The sequence below is a fragment of the Balaenoptera borealis genome, assembly GCF_965194805.1.
Source record: "Balaenoptera borealis genome assembly, chromosome: 3".
NCBI lineage: Eukaryota > Metazoa > Chordata > Mammalia > Artiodactyla > Balaenopteridae > Balaenoptera > Balaenoptera borealis.
Window position 1 is genome coordinate 7,322,160 of NC_138866.1, and position 17,521 is coordinate 7,339,680.

The window sequence follows — 17,521 nt, forward strand, 5'->3', positions numbered from 1 at the left end:
TCTCTGTGCTCAGTGTGAAACAGCACAGCTGAAACTGATTTTGCTTCCTTAAAAGGGGCTGTTGATGACTCAGACCTTGAGTTATTTTACAGAGACAGCACTGCACGTGGGCAAGACGGGAACCGTCTCCAGGATGACTCCGAGACAGCACTGCACATGGGCAAGACGGGAACCGTCTCCAGGATGACCCCGGAACCAAGAATCTTCAGTCTACGGAACGCGAAGAATAGAAGTGATGCCACGGGAGCCCTCTAGGAAGTGAGAAGTACTTCAATAAGGAAACTCTGGTTTCCAGCAGCTGATTATCATATATGGATTGATTCTGAGACTAGCCAATCAGTTTATTCCCCTGACTCCTTAAATTTCGCTCAGAACCCAGGATCGAGGATTCAGATTTGAGCCCTGCCTCCTGTCTCTTTGCCAGCTGACCTCACAATAAAGCACTTTCATTTCTCAACAGATGCTTCTGTGGGCATCAGGCAGTGAGCCCTTTCTTGGTAGCAGATGTGAAACTCACAGCTGGAGGAAGAAGACAGCATAAGCACCTGCTGCCCCGTTTAAGAAAACTACAAGCCAAATGAATGAAGGAATGTGTCCAGTGTGCTTAGACCAGCTCGAGATGGTTTCTGTTGCTTGCAACCAAAAGGCATCTCACCGGTAAGACCCAACTGTCAGTGCTGGTTCTCATGGAATGTGCGCGAATTTGGCGAGAGGTGAACATGAATGTGGGCCAAGTCTTCGTGGATGAACCATGGATTCTCAGGCCACGCAGCAGCTTGCAGAAGCACCAGTCTCTTGTTGAATGCTTGAATTCCCTTCTCTACTTCACCACTGAATACGGATCAGCTCACATGATCTGCTCCTATGCACCTACCCCAGGACTCCTCTGCCCCTGGAGCCGTCAGATACCCGGATTGGAAATGCAGAATTCCAGGTGAAGATTGGTCACCACCACCCTGGAGCTACATGATGTGCCCCAGCAATGCACCCCTGCTGGCAGCCTCATGCCCCACTCACCAGCCCTGAGAAGATCTGCCCAGGACCACTAGAAGGAGTCCTTAAACAGAGCAGACAGGTGATACCATTCCCTTTGAGGAAAATAGCAGAGGCACAGGAATGAGCTCAGAGCCAGGGTTGACATTAGGCACCAGGGTTCTACCCACAAGGCTGGAACAGCAGCAGCAGGGCAACAGACGTCAGGAGAACTGAGGCCACAAACCTGAAGCCAGAGCTGCTCCGGAGCAGCTGTGAGGTCTCAGGCAAGTGCTTTCAGCTTTCTGAGCCTCAGTCCCCTCCCTCGTGACGTGGGAATAATAATTGCAGTGACCTCATAGATTTTGTAGGGTTTAAATAAGATAACACATGAAGAGCAAGGAGCTCAGAGCAAGTACTGCCTCTGATCAACTACTACTATTATTACCACGGCGGGGGATCCACAGTAGGAAGCCCCAGAGATAAAAGTGAAGTTTTAGGAAAAATCATCAGGCAAGTATAAACGAAGAATCGAGGAAGAGCTGCCAGATGGGAAGCTGTTGGAGCAATTGAGAGGCAAGTTAATGAGGATGGTCATGGACGGGAAAAGGGATGCCAAAAGGACAGTGGGTGACAAATTAGATGTTGAAGATGAGGGAAAGGGCAGAACTGAAGAAACAGCAAATTCAAGAGTCCTTCCCTCCCTCCTGTTCCAAAAGCATATTAACCTATTATGTCATTGTCACTATAGCCTGGCTTCTTTAAAAGGTGAGCTTGGTAAAAGAAGGAAGCTACCTTGTCAGTGGTCAGATTCCTCCATGCACCAAATGGTACCTAGCAACTAGCAGATGCTCAATAAATGTTGTTGAGTAGATTTATGAATGATTTGTGTGTGTTTATGGATATAGATATAAATATATAGATGTATATAGATATTCATATATAGATATATATATACATGTATGTAGGTATACGTATATAATGTCTGTATACATACACACAGACCCATATATTAATATACATAGTTAACAGCTGTATATAGATATAAAAATATATTTAACTTTCAAAAGGATTTGAAGCTGTTTGCAAGAAAAAATATACACATGGACTAGGAGAAATATTAAGAGAGTATAAAGTTTCTGCCTTTAGGAAAAAATAATGTGCCAGGAAACTCCTTTCATCAGTGACAACATGTAATTGTGAGCTCCCTGCTGGCCAAGGTGATAAAGGAAACCCGCTGTATCACTAATCCCCGCTGCCCCACCAAGAAGCCTACAAATTAATCTGGAAGAACAAACGTGACCTTGAAAATGTCTCAGGATGCATTTAACTCAGCTCTTCACAGCATGGTGAGCAATGTCATCCACAACTGTTTCCAAAAAAAAAAAAAAATGTTCTGTAATTGGATTTTTTTATATCAAAATCTTCTTTAAAACCCAAGGGTATAACATGAAATGAAATGAAAGCTCAGCATAGGCACTTTTTTCCCCCCAATCATGGTATTTTGAAAAATCATGAACTGGACGCACTTCTTTTTTCTACCACTGATTGTGACTTGGAGCTCCCGGTCACAGGTCATCCTCCCACTGACTGCCAGCTGGTAACACGCATCCATAGGAAACTATTTCTGGAGAACGTCTCCCACCCTCCATTTTCCATTTGCCTGGAGTCAACTTTTAACTACTAGAGCTCACAGCACATCACATGGGACAAATAGGCAATTTAGCAGGTACCCGTGTGCCCATGTGTGCAGGATAAGATACATCAGGAGTCGAGTAAAACAAACATTTGATAAGATCTGCCACTGACCTTCCATTGCTTTGTGGAATTCTTTTGTTGCCTCAGTCAGTCAACAAACCACTGACCTCTGGTGAGGTGGCACTGCCAGCCGGGTGCTGAGTGCTCAGGGGGACCTCCATTCCCTCAGCTTGCTCACAGTCTAGACCAGGGTGGGCAGAACCTATGGGAACAGGGGTTACAACGGAGAGACAGGCAAAGCCCTGTGGGTTCTATTAGGAGGAGCACGATGGCCTCCCACAAGCCACCCATCTTCCTGCGGATGCTGTGAATGAACATCAGGGCGGTTCCTACCTGCAGGCTCACCCACTGACAGAGGCAATGTCTCCCTGGAGGATGGAACACCACGGTGTGTGGCATAATTAAAAGAAACGACAGAAAAGACTTGCCCCCCACCCTTGAAAATCAGAAACTCAGACAGCGTAAATAATGACAAGGGGTGTCTTTCAGGCACCAGTGACAAGTAGGGACGTTATGCTCCTGACAAAGGAAGAACACAATGGCAAGCTCTTGCATGAATAGGGACCACGTCTGTCTTCCTTGCACGGCACGCCATAGGCTGCCAAGTACCTGTGGGTGCTTAATAAATGCCTTTGACGGATGATGAATGCCGTCATTATTACATCTGCCATTATATCTTTTAGTGAATGCACCTTCTTTATCAATCTTTATAACCACGATCTCAACGGTATTAATTCAGCCGTCTCCCATACCAAGTGCTTTTCTAAATTCCAGTCCTCAAACCTTGTCAAAAAACAATGCATTTGATTTTTGCCATGTCACATGCCAGTTTCAAAGAAAATTTAACTTATAGGCTACCTTCTCAAATGGTTACAGCATAATGTGACTCCTAAAGAATAGAAAAGACTTCTTTTCCAGTTTCTGATCTATACTAATACTTTAATTTTTCACATGATATTGAAGACTCCTTTCAAAATGCTGTTTGAGATTAGCAATGTGTGATTTTTGAAAACAAAAAGCCATTGTTTCTTGAAGTACTTGCTTAGAAAGTAAATGCTCGAAGATTGCTTGTGAGCGACAACCATCTCTGATTTATTTTTTTTAACAGTCGCGACTTAAATCAGGGTGGGCACAAAACCAAAAAACACCCTGATGTCTTTTCATAAACCTTATTCCACTGGTCATTTTGAACTCGAGTTACCTCCTTGGTCTTCAGCGTCAAGCTGAGGACCCTTCTCTGCCCAAATCATCTCTTCCTCTTCTAAAACTATAAGATCTATTATTTCCAGCACTCTTTTGACAAAATCCATGAAAACTCTTCACTCCCTGTATCTGTTCCTCCCTCCTCACTGCGTCCTCATCCATCCCTCCCTCCCTTCTTTCCCCAAACAGGGAGCCCTACTGACTGTGTAAACAGACATCAGGCTCAAAGTTCACTGGTAGGAATGGGAATCTGACAATCCTGCTGGCAGAGGGAAAAAGTGACCATCAGCGACAAAGTAGCATCCCACACGAGGAAGGCCATCGAAGCAGGCTGAGCAGGGTGCCGAGGAACTCAGAGCCGAGAGTCACGGGTCTGTGGGAAAACTCGGGGAGAAGAGGCATTTGAAGGCAGCTGAAGGATGCTATGACTATTTCACAGGCAGAGGTGGGGGGAGTGCTGGGGGAACGCATCCTAGGCAAAGAGAAAAGCCTTGTTAAAGGTGTGGAGACAAAACAGTGCCCTTGGGAAGAGCAAGCAGCCCAGCTGGCTCCAGTGAGAGAAGGGCCAACGTGGAATTTGGTCAGGTGATGAAGGGGTTACATCCCAGGCTAAGCGTCTGGATGATACGTGCTCCAAACTCATACACTGAGTGGCTCATAGCAGATGGTCACTGTTCAAGACACTGGGGAGTCATCAAAGGTGTTTAAGCCACACCACGGCACAACTGGGGCAGATCCAGGCATTATGGGGCCAGAAGCTTAAAGTAGTTTAGGGGGGCTCCTTAAGAAAATGAACGTAAAATCATATGACCCTGTGAACACATGAAAGGAGCCCATGCAAGTGAGTGGCTCTCTGGCTTAAATTTCTTCAGCTTCCTCGGCCTTTGGGCATGCTTAATTCTGCCCGGCAATAAGAAAAGTCAGGCGAAAGTGAGGATGGATTAGAAAGGGGACCAGATCGCTGCCTAGAAGCATAGAGTTATTTCTCTCTTGTGCCATCATCTGATGGGCATAGTGCTTGTTTATCACCCCGACTCTATGGTTAACCATATGGAAGTGTCGATACCCTGCTTTTAATCCGCTGCAGAACCGAGCACAGTGCCTTGCACGGAGTCAGTGCTACAGTAAAGCTGAGTAATTGGTTAATGATGACAGTGGACATTTGGTATCTCCACGAACAAACTCTGCCTCTCTCATTATTTTCTGAAAAGAGTAACTGAGCACATATTATGGGCCAGGTACTGGGAATACAGCACCCACTATGTATCCAGAAAATGGGAATAAATACAAAGGTGTCTCTCACATCCCCTGAGAAGCTCGCAGCCCATAAGAAAGAAAGTCAATGCCTTAATAATACTGAATATTGACTGAGTGCCTGCTGCAAGGTAACGTGGTTTGAATAACATAGCTTATTTAATCCTATCAATCCGAGAGTCAGGCAATATTATTACTCCCATAACACACATGAGGTCACATGGCAAGAGAGTGTGGGGAGAGTCAAAACGTGAACCCAGGAAGTCTGCCTTGAGAGTCCACAATTATAACCACGCACACCTGACAACCAGAATTTAACAGAAACATAAAAGCATGGTAGCAGCAGAGGGCAATACATGCTTGGACAGAGAGAGGTACACGGGGAGTACAGGAGGACGTGGCCAACTCTTGCAAGTCAGGGATGGCTGCAAAGAGGAAGACTTGAGTTGAGTCAAAGAATCAACAGTATGTATAAAATAGATAAACAACAAGAACCTACTGTATAGCTCAGGGAACTACACTTAATATTTTGTAATAACCTATAAGGGAAAAGAATCTGAAAAGGAAATATATATATGTAATATTTATATATTACATATATATATTTTTTATGTATATTTATAACTGATCCCTTTGGTGTATACCCGAAACTAACACAGCATTGTAACTCAACTATACTTCAATTAAAAAATTATTAAAAAATCAATAAAAGTATATATTAAAAAAAGAATCAACAGGAGTTCACCAAGCAGATGAAGAGAAGGGAAAAGCATTGCCAAGGAAGGAACAGCAGGTGCAAAAGGAGAGTTCTGAGCACCCATGACCTGTAGTTTCAAGCTACGGCAAAGCCACCTAGATAGGCCCTCACTTGTACCCATAAAGGAGAACATACACGGCACAGCACAGGACCTTTTCGGAGCAAATCCTCGAGGCTGTAATTCATAGCTCCAACAGGTAACCGTGGCAATGAGGAAGTGAACAGGGTAGATGATTCCTTTGAGTGTAATTCTTCAGCAGCCCAAATGAGGCTAACAAAAGAGAAATTAAACACAATGCTGGGTCATGGCACGTTGACACCCGTGTCAACTTAGAATTTCAAATAAAATTAGAAGCTCCTTCTAATAATTATGTAGGATGGCAAATAAGGTCCGGGGCAAGCACATGTGGCCAGAAGTGACTAATGGTATTTTGCAAAAAAGCATCCGGGGCTGACCCTTCTCAGGATAATATTGCAAGGAAGTCAGACAGGAGGAAAGGTCACCAGCAGTTAATGTTAAATAGTAATCCATCCGCTACATGCCCCCACCCACTCCTCCATATTCATAGGAAACTACCGTCCATCCATAGTCATTACCGTCCGCAGAGTTTTAAAGTCGCCAAGGCAAGCTGGGAAGATCTCAGTTCTCCTAAGAGTACTTCCAGGGATGAATGCCTAGGCTTCCCCCACCAACTTCAAAATTAAATTCATAAAGGGAAATAGCAAGTGGGTGGGCCTGGGACAAGGCGGGACAAGTCCGATTTTCCTTAAAACAGCAAGATGTGCCTCCCTGGATTGGGCACTGACTGGGTACCAGGCACTGTGCCTGAGAGGTTCCAAGTGCGGGCTCTGGGCTTGGATGGCCTGGGTAGAAACCCGGCTCTACTGCTTCCTCAGGGGGCAAACTATATCCCTGCTCTCTGCCGCATCAATAGGGAAGAACACATCTGACTCCATAGTAAATCTGTTTCTTTTACTTTAACCTTTGTATTCTTTTGCCTTCCTTCCAGTTAAGAATGTTGCCTATAGCCTGAAATATACAGGATAGCCCATTCTCAAGGCTCTGACCTTTAAGGGTACAACACTTTTCCATTCATAGAGAGATAAAAAGTTGCAGAACAGAGAACAACATTTGTCTTGGAGGTTTACAGGAACATCCTGACCTGACCTACTTGGAAGCTGCAAGAACAAAGGATTCTGACACCAAGAAGTTTGCAACAACAAACCACGCCCCTCCCTCACCTGGCCTTTAAAAACGTTTTGCTGAAACCCTGCAGCGAGCTTGGGGTTTTCTGGGCACAAGCCATCCATCTCCTTGCCTGGCCCTGCAATAAACCTTCCTCTGCTCCAAACTCCGACATTTTGGTTGGTCTGGCTGAACTTGTGTTCCGTAACAGGTCTCCTGTGTCCACTGGCCATAACAACAGGACCTACCTAAAGTGAGGTCAGCCACATGGCCACGGCTTTGGCCCCACGCTTGGCAGGGCAGCAGAATGACGTTCCATAAGCTTTCCCTGTGATTCTTGCCTCTGGGGCTCCCAAGGCATGACACAGGTGCCATCAGCCCCGCTTCTGAAACCAGAAAAGGATCAGTAACCTGCTTATGGGGGCTCAGGTGGCCAAGAGCAGCAGGTGAGCCCGACACTCACCCTGCTCCGCGCCTCCCAGCTTTCGTCTTGGAAGCTTGGAAAATGGAGGCATGGGGAAGTACATCTCGCTCCGTTCAAGGGTTCGGTAAATCTTCCTCCGAGGCCTCGGGCTTCCTTCTAGAAGGAGCTTCTGCAAAGAACGGAACAGTTACAACTCTTCCAAGGACAGAGTAAGCCGCAAACATCCCCTCTGCCAGGCACCAGTGGGTTTCAGCTTTTCCTTTTTCATTGATTTAGGCTAATCAGTGAGATCCCTTCATCTGCCCACGTTTACTGTGCACCCACCTTCCTAACAGCTGTCTCCATCCGTATCACCTAAAATCAGGTGACTTTGAGTTTTTCAAAGTGCTTACAAATACGTAATCACTTCCCATCCTCACGACCCCATAGCCAATTTCACAGAAAAAGAAACTGAGACAAGAAAATTTAAGGAATTTGCCTAAAAAGTCACACTGCCGTGGGAGAATATCAACCCAGGATTCTTGACCAGGGAGAAGGTGAGTTTCTACCTGCTGCATGGGGGGCTCGGGGGTTTGGGGAAGCTTCTGTGGAGGGATTAGTGGAGGCAATGGTCAAGGTAGAGGCCCTTAAAGCTCTTTCCACCGTATTTTATGTCAGGATCCCAAGGGCCCACTGTCTGCTTGGCTGTGATGTCTGGTCTTGTGGGCAAGTAGGAGTTACTCCCCGAAAGTGGGAAAGGCTAATTCCGAAATCAAAGGAAACTGCCCGGGACTCTAGGACTCAATACGGAGAGGAGGGCTTTGTGCTGACACGGGGTTGCAGGGCTAGAAATATACGTATATTAAAGACAACAAAAACAAAGCCATGGCTAAGCACGGTGGAGCGATGTGCTGGGGACCAGGACACTGACTTTTCTTTCCAAGTGGTGTTTAACAGGGCGAGGTAGGTCCAGGGCAAGAACTCGCCCCTAATCCCTCCCGCCCTCCCCAGATTTAGACAGACGAGAGAGACCTGAGTTCGCTTTACCCTGAAATGAAACCCACCCTAGCGCAGACTGGGAGAGGAGGCACCGATTGCCCCGAGATCCGCAGAGGCGGCGGCTCTGGCAGACCTTGAGCCGGAGACCCGGCTTCCTGCAGCCTCCCCGCGGCCCGGCGCATCTCGGCGGCACCCAGACCCCTCGGCGCTTCGGCCGCGCCCGCAACGGCCCACGCTCGCCTGCGCCCGGCCGGGTGCCTGAGATTCGGGGGAGACTAGGGGCGCACAAGGCGGAAAGGTAGATTCGGAAAGGAAACGTGAGAAGAGTGAAAATGTGTATCAAATTCAGTTAAACACACGAGAGACTGAAAACACCGCGCCCAGAGGCCGAAAATGGAATTCCCACTTGGACCCCGCTGCGCCCCCAGCGGGCCTGCTGTTCCTGGAGCCACCTGCGGGTCTTCTGGTGGCAGGGACCCCAGGGCAGACCTGCGCCCGCGCCCACCCTACCCCCCCACCCCCGCCCCCCAACTCCGGGTCTGGAGACAAGGATTGTCGTGGCGGGGAGAACCGATCTTGTCAAGTTAGGCTGCTCTTCAGAAAGAGAAAAAAAAAAACAGTCGTAGTTGGAAAGTTATCCAGTCGGGCGGATTTCGGAACGGGCCCGTCCGCCCCGCCCCAAGCAGCCGGCCCGAGCGCACGGCGTGGGGGGCAGGCTCTCGGCGGCGGCCCCGCGCTGGCCTTTGCTGTCACCCCAACTGCAGGGCGCCCTGGCGCACGTTCGAGTTTGCAAACCGGCCGGGGGTGAGGGGGCTTCTCTGGGGGTCACTGCTCTCACTGCTCCCCCGGCAGAGTCTCGACAAGGAGCCCCGAAACCTGGAGAGCCTGAGCGGGGTGCCGGCCTACGGCGTTTTTACGCTCCGGGGAGAGCGCGCCACCCCTGCGCAGGCCAGGCGATCCGGACCCCGCAGGATTGATCCAGGCGGCCTGGCCTCCCTTGGCTTTTTTTTATTTTTTTAATCATTGTTGTTATGTTCTTCGCAGCCACGAAGTGAAATGAAAAGACCGAGCCGGGCTCTGGTCACCTCACCAACCACTCCACCTCCTCCCCAGGAGACCAGGAAACTGCTGCCTGCTCCAGACCCTCCGCTTTTGCCCAATCTTCCTTTTCCCCCTCGATTTCAGGATTGCAAGGGCAGAGACTTTCCTCAGGGTCCCCAACAGATGGCCGGAGGCACTGGCTCCTAAAGCAGATCGCCAGCCGTCCAGTTCCGGTGTCACCGTACCCTCCCTTTTGCGCGGGGCGGTGGTGCGTCCTCCCACGACTCACGTGCGCACTGCCCCGTGCCGCATCGCTTCCTGCGAGTTCCCCAGCCCTGCAGACCCGGGCAGACCAGTGACTTCCAGCTGTCCCTGGGCATTTTGTCTAGGAGGGATGCGGGACGGCTTATGAAGAGACATAAAAACGCCACTTTCATTTACAAATAGATTCATCAAACTGTAAGAGCTTGAATTTTTTTTTTTTTGAGGGCCTTGGTTTTGGTTTTTTGTTTTTTTTAATGAGAGAATGCCAAACAGGTAACTCAAATAATAAAATAATCTTCTTACACAAATAGTACAATGGAATAAAAGTGTACAGCTGACAAAGTAATTAAAAGAGTTATAATAAGTAAATAGTTGTGTATTTCAGGCATATGACTGCAGTTTGAGGCACAATATACCATGTGGTGAGCAGTGCCTTTTCACCTTGACAGTGATGGTATGTCCCCATTTGGTGAGACAATCAAAAGTCTATATTGAGACTTTTAGTGAATAGGAAGCCTGGAAAAATGGGCCCTCCTGATCCCCCAGTTCCCCTTCACCTGCCGTGGGAAAAATGTGAGGTCAGAATTCAACCCCTTTATTTACAAAATGGGTAAATTGGGGTCCAGAGAGATATATGGTCTTGTCCAAGGCTGATGAAGTAGTGGTGACTAAGCCAGACTTGACCTAGCTCTCCATGCTAATGGGCACAGCACCTAAAACACTGCACCCTACCTGTGAGATTCCTGGTCCAATTCTACAGATGAGAAAACTGAGGCTGGGAGACACTAAGTGACCACATCAAGCACTCCTGCGAGGAGTGGCAGAACCGTGACACCATAGGTAATGCTACCCTCTTCTGCCCCATGTATAGGTCTGAGGAATGCCACACCCCAATTGTTCCCATCATTAGACTTGGGCTGCTCTTCCATTTTGCTGTGACTCTGTCCAGATTGCTGAACCCCACCTCCATCCCTGTGGAATCTAAAAGTGGATTTTCTGAAACTTTGATGAAATGCTGTGGGATTTTGTCTTATTGTTGCTACCTCATCTCTGTAAATGAAAAACAGCTCCAGAACAAGGGCTCCTGTGAGAAGCATCTTGGCCCAATAGGGGTTAAGCCCACAGATGTGCTGGTCCTGGCATCAAAAAGCAGAGCCATGATTCTGAATCCTCAGTTTTATTGTTTAAGAGGTTCAAGTTCACAGCTTCCTGCATGGAAGTCTCTTCATTTTCTTGGAGCCGAGCTTAAGTAAATGCCTCTAAAAACTTGGCCTGCCACTATCCTTAGCTGTTAATTAAGCTTTGAAAAATTTACATTATGTTTACAGTGCGCTGTGTGAATTGCAAAATAAATTAGAAGCCGCTGCAAAGAAACTGAAGTTTTCAATAAATGGAACAAAAACCAGGGGAGAGTCTCTTCTTAGATAATATACGCACACTGATATTTCTTTCTAAGGGGGTAAAATGGACTTTTGAAAAAGTAAACCTTTACTTCTAAAAGGTAAAACATAATACCTAAGGGTTCATAGTTTTCCCCTTGCATGGCAGTCTGAGTTGAATAATTCTGTGAAGACAAGGTAGTGAAGAAGAAATAAGGAGAGAGTAAGTAGAAGTGTGAGAAAGGCCATATAGGAAACTAAAAACACAGACAGCATAAATCAAAACAAAATTAAAATATGGCTTAACTCGAGTTTGAAAGCAGATTCTAGGTAAATTTTATAATTGCTTTTGATTTTTTAAGCAACCTGTACTAAATTCGGGAGACCAAAAATAGATTTAAAAGAAGGGCATAAACAAAACCTCGCACAAGGAGAAACAGCTGATGTTTTGCAAACCTCTAGCCTAGAAGGTACCCTTAAAATATATTCTTTAGAACATTACTACTCAATTTTAAAAATGAAATACATATGCTTTTTTCCTTCTGTAGATTTCACGTTTGGGAAAAAAAGAGGATTTGGAAGGGCTGGAAAATTGACCCTAAAAATTATTATTGTAAAACAGAGCAGATATGTAAGCTTTTATGAACAGAAGAAGGAAACCTTCGGTTTAAATCAGATAAATTCATTACAAAAAAATCCTGCCAATTATTCACAGCAATTCAATTCTTGAAATTTTTAGAGAATAAAGAGTAATCTGCAATCTACTTTCTTGAAATAGTTGATAATTTGTTTTAAAATTAGGGCTCCACCTCTCAAAACAGATGCAAAAATGATATAAATTTCAATCATCCTGGCCGTCCAGTTAGACTATTTCACCATGTTCTGTTATAAAAGCTCTGAGTGAAGAAAAAATAGAGAAAAGAAAGAGGAAAGAAATTAAAGGGGGACTGTCTTCTAAAATACCAGTTTAGATCTGCATTAATACAGTAAATTTCCAGAATATCTTCATATAAATGGTTGTTAACAATATAAATTACCTAATTCCTCCTCCTCCTAAAAAAAAATCCTATTGTATTTCCTAATTTTAAAAAAATCTGGCATTTTGAAACTTTTCTAAGAATTTTAAGCCAGAAGATATATATGATGAAGAACCTCAGAAGATGACATGTAACTGTACAGTAACTGGTCATTTTGAAGACCATTCCTGTGTCTACCCCACACCAAAAACTTTAAGTTAATGGAAATGGAGGAGATAAGAGGTCTGGCCATATGCTGGGCTTTGTGAATAGAAAGTAAAGTAATTACCATGCTTGTTTGTTTGCTTGCTTCCTTCCTTTTTTCTTTTTTTTTTTTAATAGTAATCTTTTATTTATTTATTTATTTTTATATTTATTTTTGGCTGTGTTGGGTCTTCGTTTCTGTGCAAGGGGTTTCTCTAGTTGCGGCAAGCAGGGGCCACTCTTCATCGCGGTGCGCGGGCCTCTTCACTATCACGGCCTCTCTTGTTACAGAGCACAGGCTCCAGACGCGCAGGCTCAGTAGCTGTGGCTCACGGGCCCAGTTGCTCCGCGACATGTGGGATCTTCCCAGACCAGGGCTCGAACCGGTGTGCCCTGCATTAGCAGGCAGATTCTCAACCACTGCGCCACCAGGAAAGCCCCCCCTTTTTTTTTTTTTAAATTCCATTTATTTGAGAGATGGCATGGGATAACTGGCAAAGAGCAGTATTTAAAGCCAAAAGTCTTACACCAGCTCTCAGGTCCCAGCTGGGTGACCTTTGTCTAGTTGCTGAATCTCACTGAAGACTTGGTTTCCTCATATAGCCATGGATATGGATTTGAAAAGAATAAAGACAAAGATAGAGGTATATAGATATAAATATAGATTCAGGTATAGATATGGCTCTGACTATAGATATTGGAAAAAGGTAGAAGTATGGAAATATGGACATAGAGATACAGAAAAGAGAGAAATATAGATATGGAAATGATGTAGATGTGGAAATAGATACCAATTTATTAGAGATAATATGGTGCTGGTAATAATGACAGTTTTCTTGCCTACTTTGCAGGCTCAGTGGTGAACAGAAGAATGTATGCTATTGTCTTTTTGTAAATTGAAAGTGTGAGAAGTATAACATCACCTCCACTTGAACGGTGCCTAGTGCTTTTTCAATGAATTTAGCAATTTGAATACTATGTGAGTAAGAGGGTTTGGGGGGGGGGAAAGTATCATAATTGGGGTTTGCCCCTGCATTTATTCTTCTACGTATGTTCACTCCACAGCCACTTCTTTGAGTGCTTTGTAGGTAGAGAAGAGAGTTTGCTTTTCTTGACCTGCTTTTAAGCGTAATTTCTAATGATCAGATCAGTCACTACCATCCATTAAGTACCTTTCCTTTTTTTTTTATTGGAGTATAATTGCTTTACAATGTTGTGTTAGTTTCTGCTGTACAACAAAGTGAATCAGCTATATGTATACATATATCCCCTCCCTCTTGGACCTCCCCCGCCCATCCCACCCCTCTAGGTCATCACAGAGCACCGAGCTGATCTCCCTGTGCTATACAGCATGTTCCCATTAGCTATCTGTTTTACACATGGTAGTGTATTTATGTCAAACCTAATCTCCCAATTCATCCCACGTCCCCTTCCCCCCTTGTGTCCACACATCTGTTCTCTACGTCTGCGTCTCTATTCGTGCCCTGCAAATAGGTTCATCTGTGCCATTTTTCTAGATTCCACATATATGCATTAATATACAATATTTGTTTTTCTCTTTCTGACTTACTTCACTCTGTATGACAGACTCTAGATGTCCATCCACATCTCTACAAGAGACCCAATTTCATTTCTTTCATGGCTGAGTAATATTCCATTGTATATATGTACCACATCTTCTTTATCCATTCATCCATTGATGGACATTTTCCTTAGCCAGACGCTACAGACTACACATGGCCTCACGCCCATTCATCACTCACCGTCTCAGTGCTACAGTAGATGACCTTTGATCCGTTTGGGTGATGAGGAAACTGAGGCACAGACAGCAGGCATGGAGTCCCCCATCTGGTCAGAGGGCTCTGGACACAAGCTCAATCCTCAGCAGCCTGTGACCTCCATGACTTTTAAGGAAATAAATACAAAGCACAAAGATTGGGTGTCTTGACTTGTCTGCAGGCAGGCATTTCTCCAGACAGGGATAAAGACCTTGCCAGCAATCCCAAGACTTTGCTATTTCACTGGCAGAGGTAATGATGGAGGGCCTTCAGGTCAGGGATGTTCCAGCAACTGCATTATTCCAAGTATGAACACCCACGAGCACAGTCAAGGGGGAAACAGCTGTGTGCAGCAGACTCATTTACAGTGCCAGGCAGGGTGGCTACATCACCTGCCCTGCTTTTTCTCTAGCAGAAGAAGAAATTGAGACCCAGAGACATTGAGTTGCCAGGGTCACAGAGCAGGCAAGTGCAGAAGACAGGATGTGGACTGTAAATTCTGGCCTCAGGGCTGAGGTCAATGCCAGTGCATTTGTCTGAGCACAGGTGAAAGTTGGAAGGGTGGAGGAAAGTTCGATTTTGCTTAGATTAGAATCATGAGTGGCCTAGCAGGGAGAAATCCTGCCCCCCCAAAGCTTCTTGGCTTCTGATTTCACAGGCGCCCGCACTGGGGAATGGAAATATCGCGTGTGCTTGGATTTCCTTGCTAGTGTGTTTAGGGATGCTCACGTCTCCGTCCTGGGGCGTCCAGCAGCACCCACATAAATCTGCCTGCTCTGCTACCAGGGCAGCCCCACTGGGTCTGTCTGTCATCCGGCCTTTGCAGCTCCCGGTTCTTTCTGTCCCAAGGTAGCTGTATATCTTCTGAAGTTCTGTGTTCGCGGTGCCTTCCTGCAGCACAAATTATTACAGACCAGCTCCAAGCAGTGGTTCTCTGTCCAGCTTTTTTTTTTTTTTAATTATTATTTTAAAAATTATTTATTTTTATTTTTGGCTGTGTTGGGTCTTCGTTTCTGTGCGAGGGCTTTCTCTAGTTGCGGAGAGCGGTGGCCACTCTTCATCGCGGTGCGCGGGCCTCTCACCATCGCGGCCTCTCTTGTTGTACAGCACAGGCTCCAGACGCGCAGGCTCAGTCGTTGCGGCTCACGGGCCCAGTTGCTCCGCGGCACGTGGGATCTTCCCAGACCAGGGCTGGAACCCGTGTCCCCTGCATTGGCAGGCAGACTCTCAACCACTGCGCCACCAGGGAAGCCCCCTCTGTCCAGCGTTTGCCTCACACAGAAATATGTGTGACCCTGTGACTTGGGCCTTTTGGCCTTTGACAATGCACAGCCTTGAAATTTTAGAGAGAGTAAGAAATATTCCTCATTCTTTATTAGCAGGGAGAGACTGAGTGAAAATCCCCTCCTTTTTTTTTTTTTGACCTCACCGCAGGGCCTGCAGAACTTCCCCGACCAGGGATGGAACCTGCGCCCCCTGCAGTGAAAGCACTGTCTTAACCACTGGACCACCAGGGACGTCCTTGACACCTTTTTATGATCATTGTTGGTTTGCCATGACTTTATTTCCACCTCCAGGACTATTTGGACTCAGCCACCAACACTCTGAATGTCAACACCTGCTCCAATAAAATAAGTAGAACAAGTGTTGGACTAAAAGTTAAAGGACGTAGATCTGCCCAACCTCTGAGTCACTTGAGTAGGACACTTACCCTCATTTTCCTCATCTGTGAAGTGGGACTGAAACACTTGCCCTGCCTCGCTTCACAGCAGGGTGCATGATGGTGAAGGGGAAGATGATGGCTAGCATCTATTGGGTGATTATTTTGCACTAACTCAATCTTTGCACATTTACACATCATTCCCACCATTACCCTGTGAGTAGGACTTTTGTGATTCCCCACCTCACAGAAGAGGAAACAGAGGCCCAGAGAGATTCCTCCCCCAAGTCACAGAGCTAGTAAAGGGCAAAGCCAAAGACTTGATTCTTTGTGGGTTGGATTTGAAAGCACATGCAAAAATGCTCTGACAAGGTTGAAGAAAATGCATCCAAATGTTAGAGTTATAAAACACGTTAAGCATTTTTGTTGCTGTATTAATTTATGACACTTTAGTGGGATCTGAAGAGTTAATCCTAGTTTTGTCTCAATTTACTATCCTGGGCCTTGCGAACTAGAAATCTTTGAGACCCCTTCACCTCTGAAATTCTAAGCTTTTCATGTAATAAAAGGCTGCTATTGGTCCCAAACCCAGGGAGTAGAGCAGGATGAAGGTTTGGGGGAAGCAGAAATTCTCCTTCAGACCCTAAGTGAACCAGGTAAGGAACAGATGCTCCTAATCCAGCTTCCAGAAATGCCGTTCTCACTCCCAGCTAACTCCTGAAGCAGCTCACTCCCAGCTAACTCCTGAAGCAGCTCACTCCCAGCTAACTCCTGAAGCAGCTCACTCCCAGCTAACTCCTGAAGCAGCTCACTCCCAGCTCCTGAAGCAGCTCACTCCCAACTCCTGAAGCAGCTCACTCCCAGCTCCTGAAGCAGCTCACTCCCAGCTCCTGAAGCAGCTCACTCCCAACTCCTGAAGCAGCACAGATCCTTGGGCTGTGACCTTGGGCAGGGAGGCGTCACCTCTCACCCCTTTGACCCAGGCCCCCCCATCTCTACTGTGAATCTAAAATTGCCCATCGTGCTAGCCTCCCTGGATTGGAGGAAGGACCCAGTGAAATAGCGGATGGGAAAGAACTCCCCACACCAGAGAGCACACGAACTGCTTGGGAGGCTCAGATGTTCTGTGCTTGTTCTTGATCTCCCCTTGGGATTTCTTCCCATTTCCATGGTCCTTTCTTTAGTTCTCTCTGGATTTCTTTTTGAAGAAATCCATATTTGGATTGTGGATTTTTTTTTTTTTTAACTCCCCTTCATCCTCACTCTCTGTTAATGAGGGTCGATCTTAAAACTGAGTTCCACCCCTACCTTTTCCCACTCACCATCCCCAATCCCCAGTACCTCCAGGGCCCAGCACCGGTCAGAAAAGACCTAGAATCAGAAAAGCTCCAAAATAAGAGAGCACAAGCTTTCTTTCAGGAGCTAGTTTTGTAGTCCTGATTATATTTCTACTGTGTTTCTGAAAAACAAAAACAAAAACGAAAACAAAAACAAAAAACCCAGCATTATCAGCCATCTGCACAGGGAAGGAAAAAAAACAAAACAACAATCCGAATAGTCTATATCACTTTCAGGTTTTAGGGTAATAGTGGCTTTTACCTTCTTATTTTGATGCATTACCTTTGCAAAAGCATAAATCTGTCATTT

The 17,521-nt window shown here is 46.0% G+C and overlaps 1 long non-coding RNA gene across 1 annotated transcript; it reads right to left on the reverse strand.

The window, feature by feature from the left end:
* Nucleotides 1–348: 348 nt before the first annotated feature.
* On the reverse strand, nucleotides 349–12,878 carry LOC309627054. The gene is made up of 2 exons (XR_014243518.1): nucleotides 9,627–12,878; nucleotides 349–7,723 (listed from the first exon to the last, which is right to left on the reverse strand). It is a non-coding gene; the product is annotated as an uncharacterized lncRNA (long non-coding RNA).
* Between the last annotated feature and the right edge of the window lie 4,643 nt (nucleotides 12,879–17,521).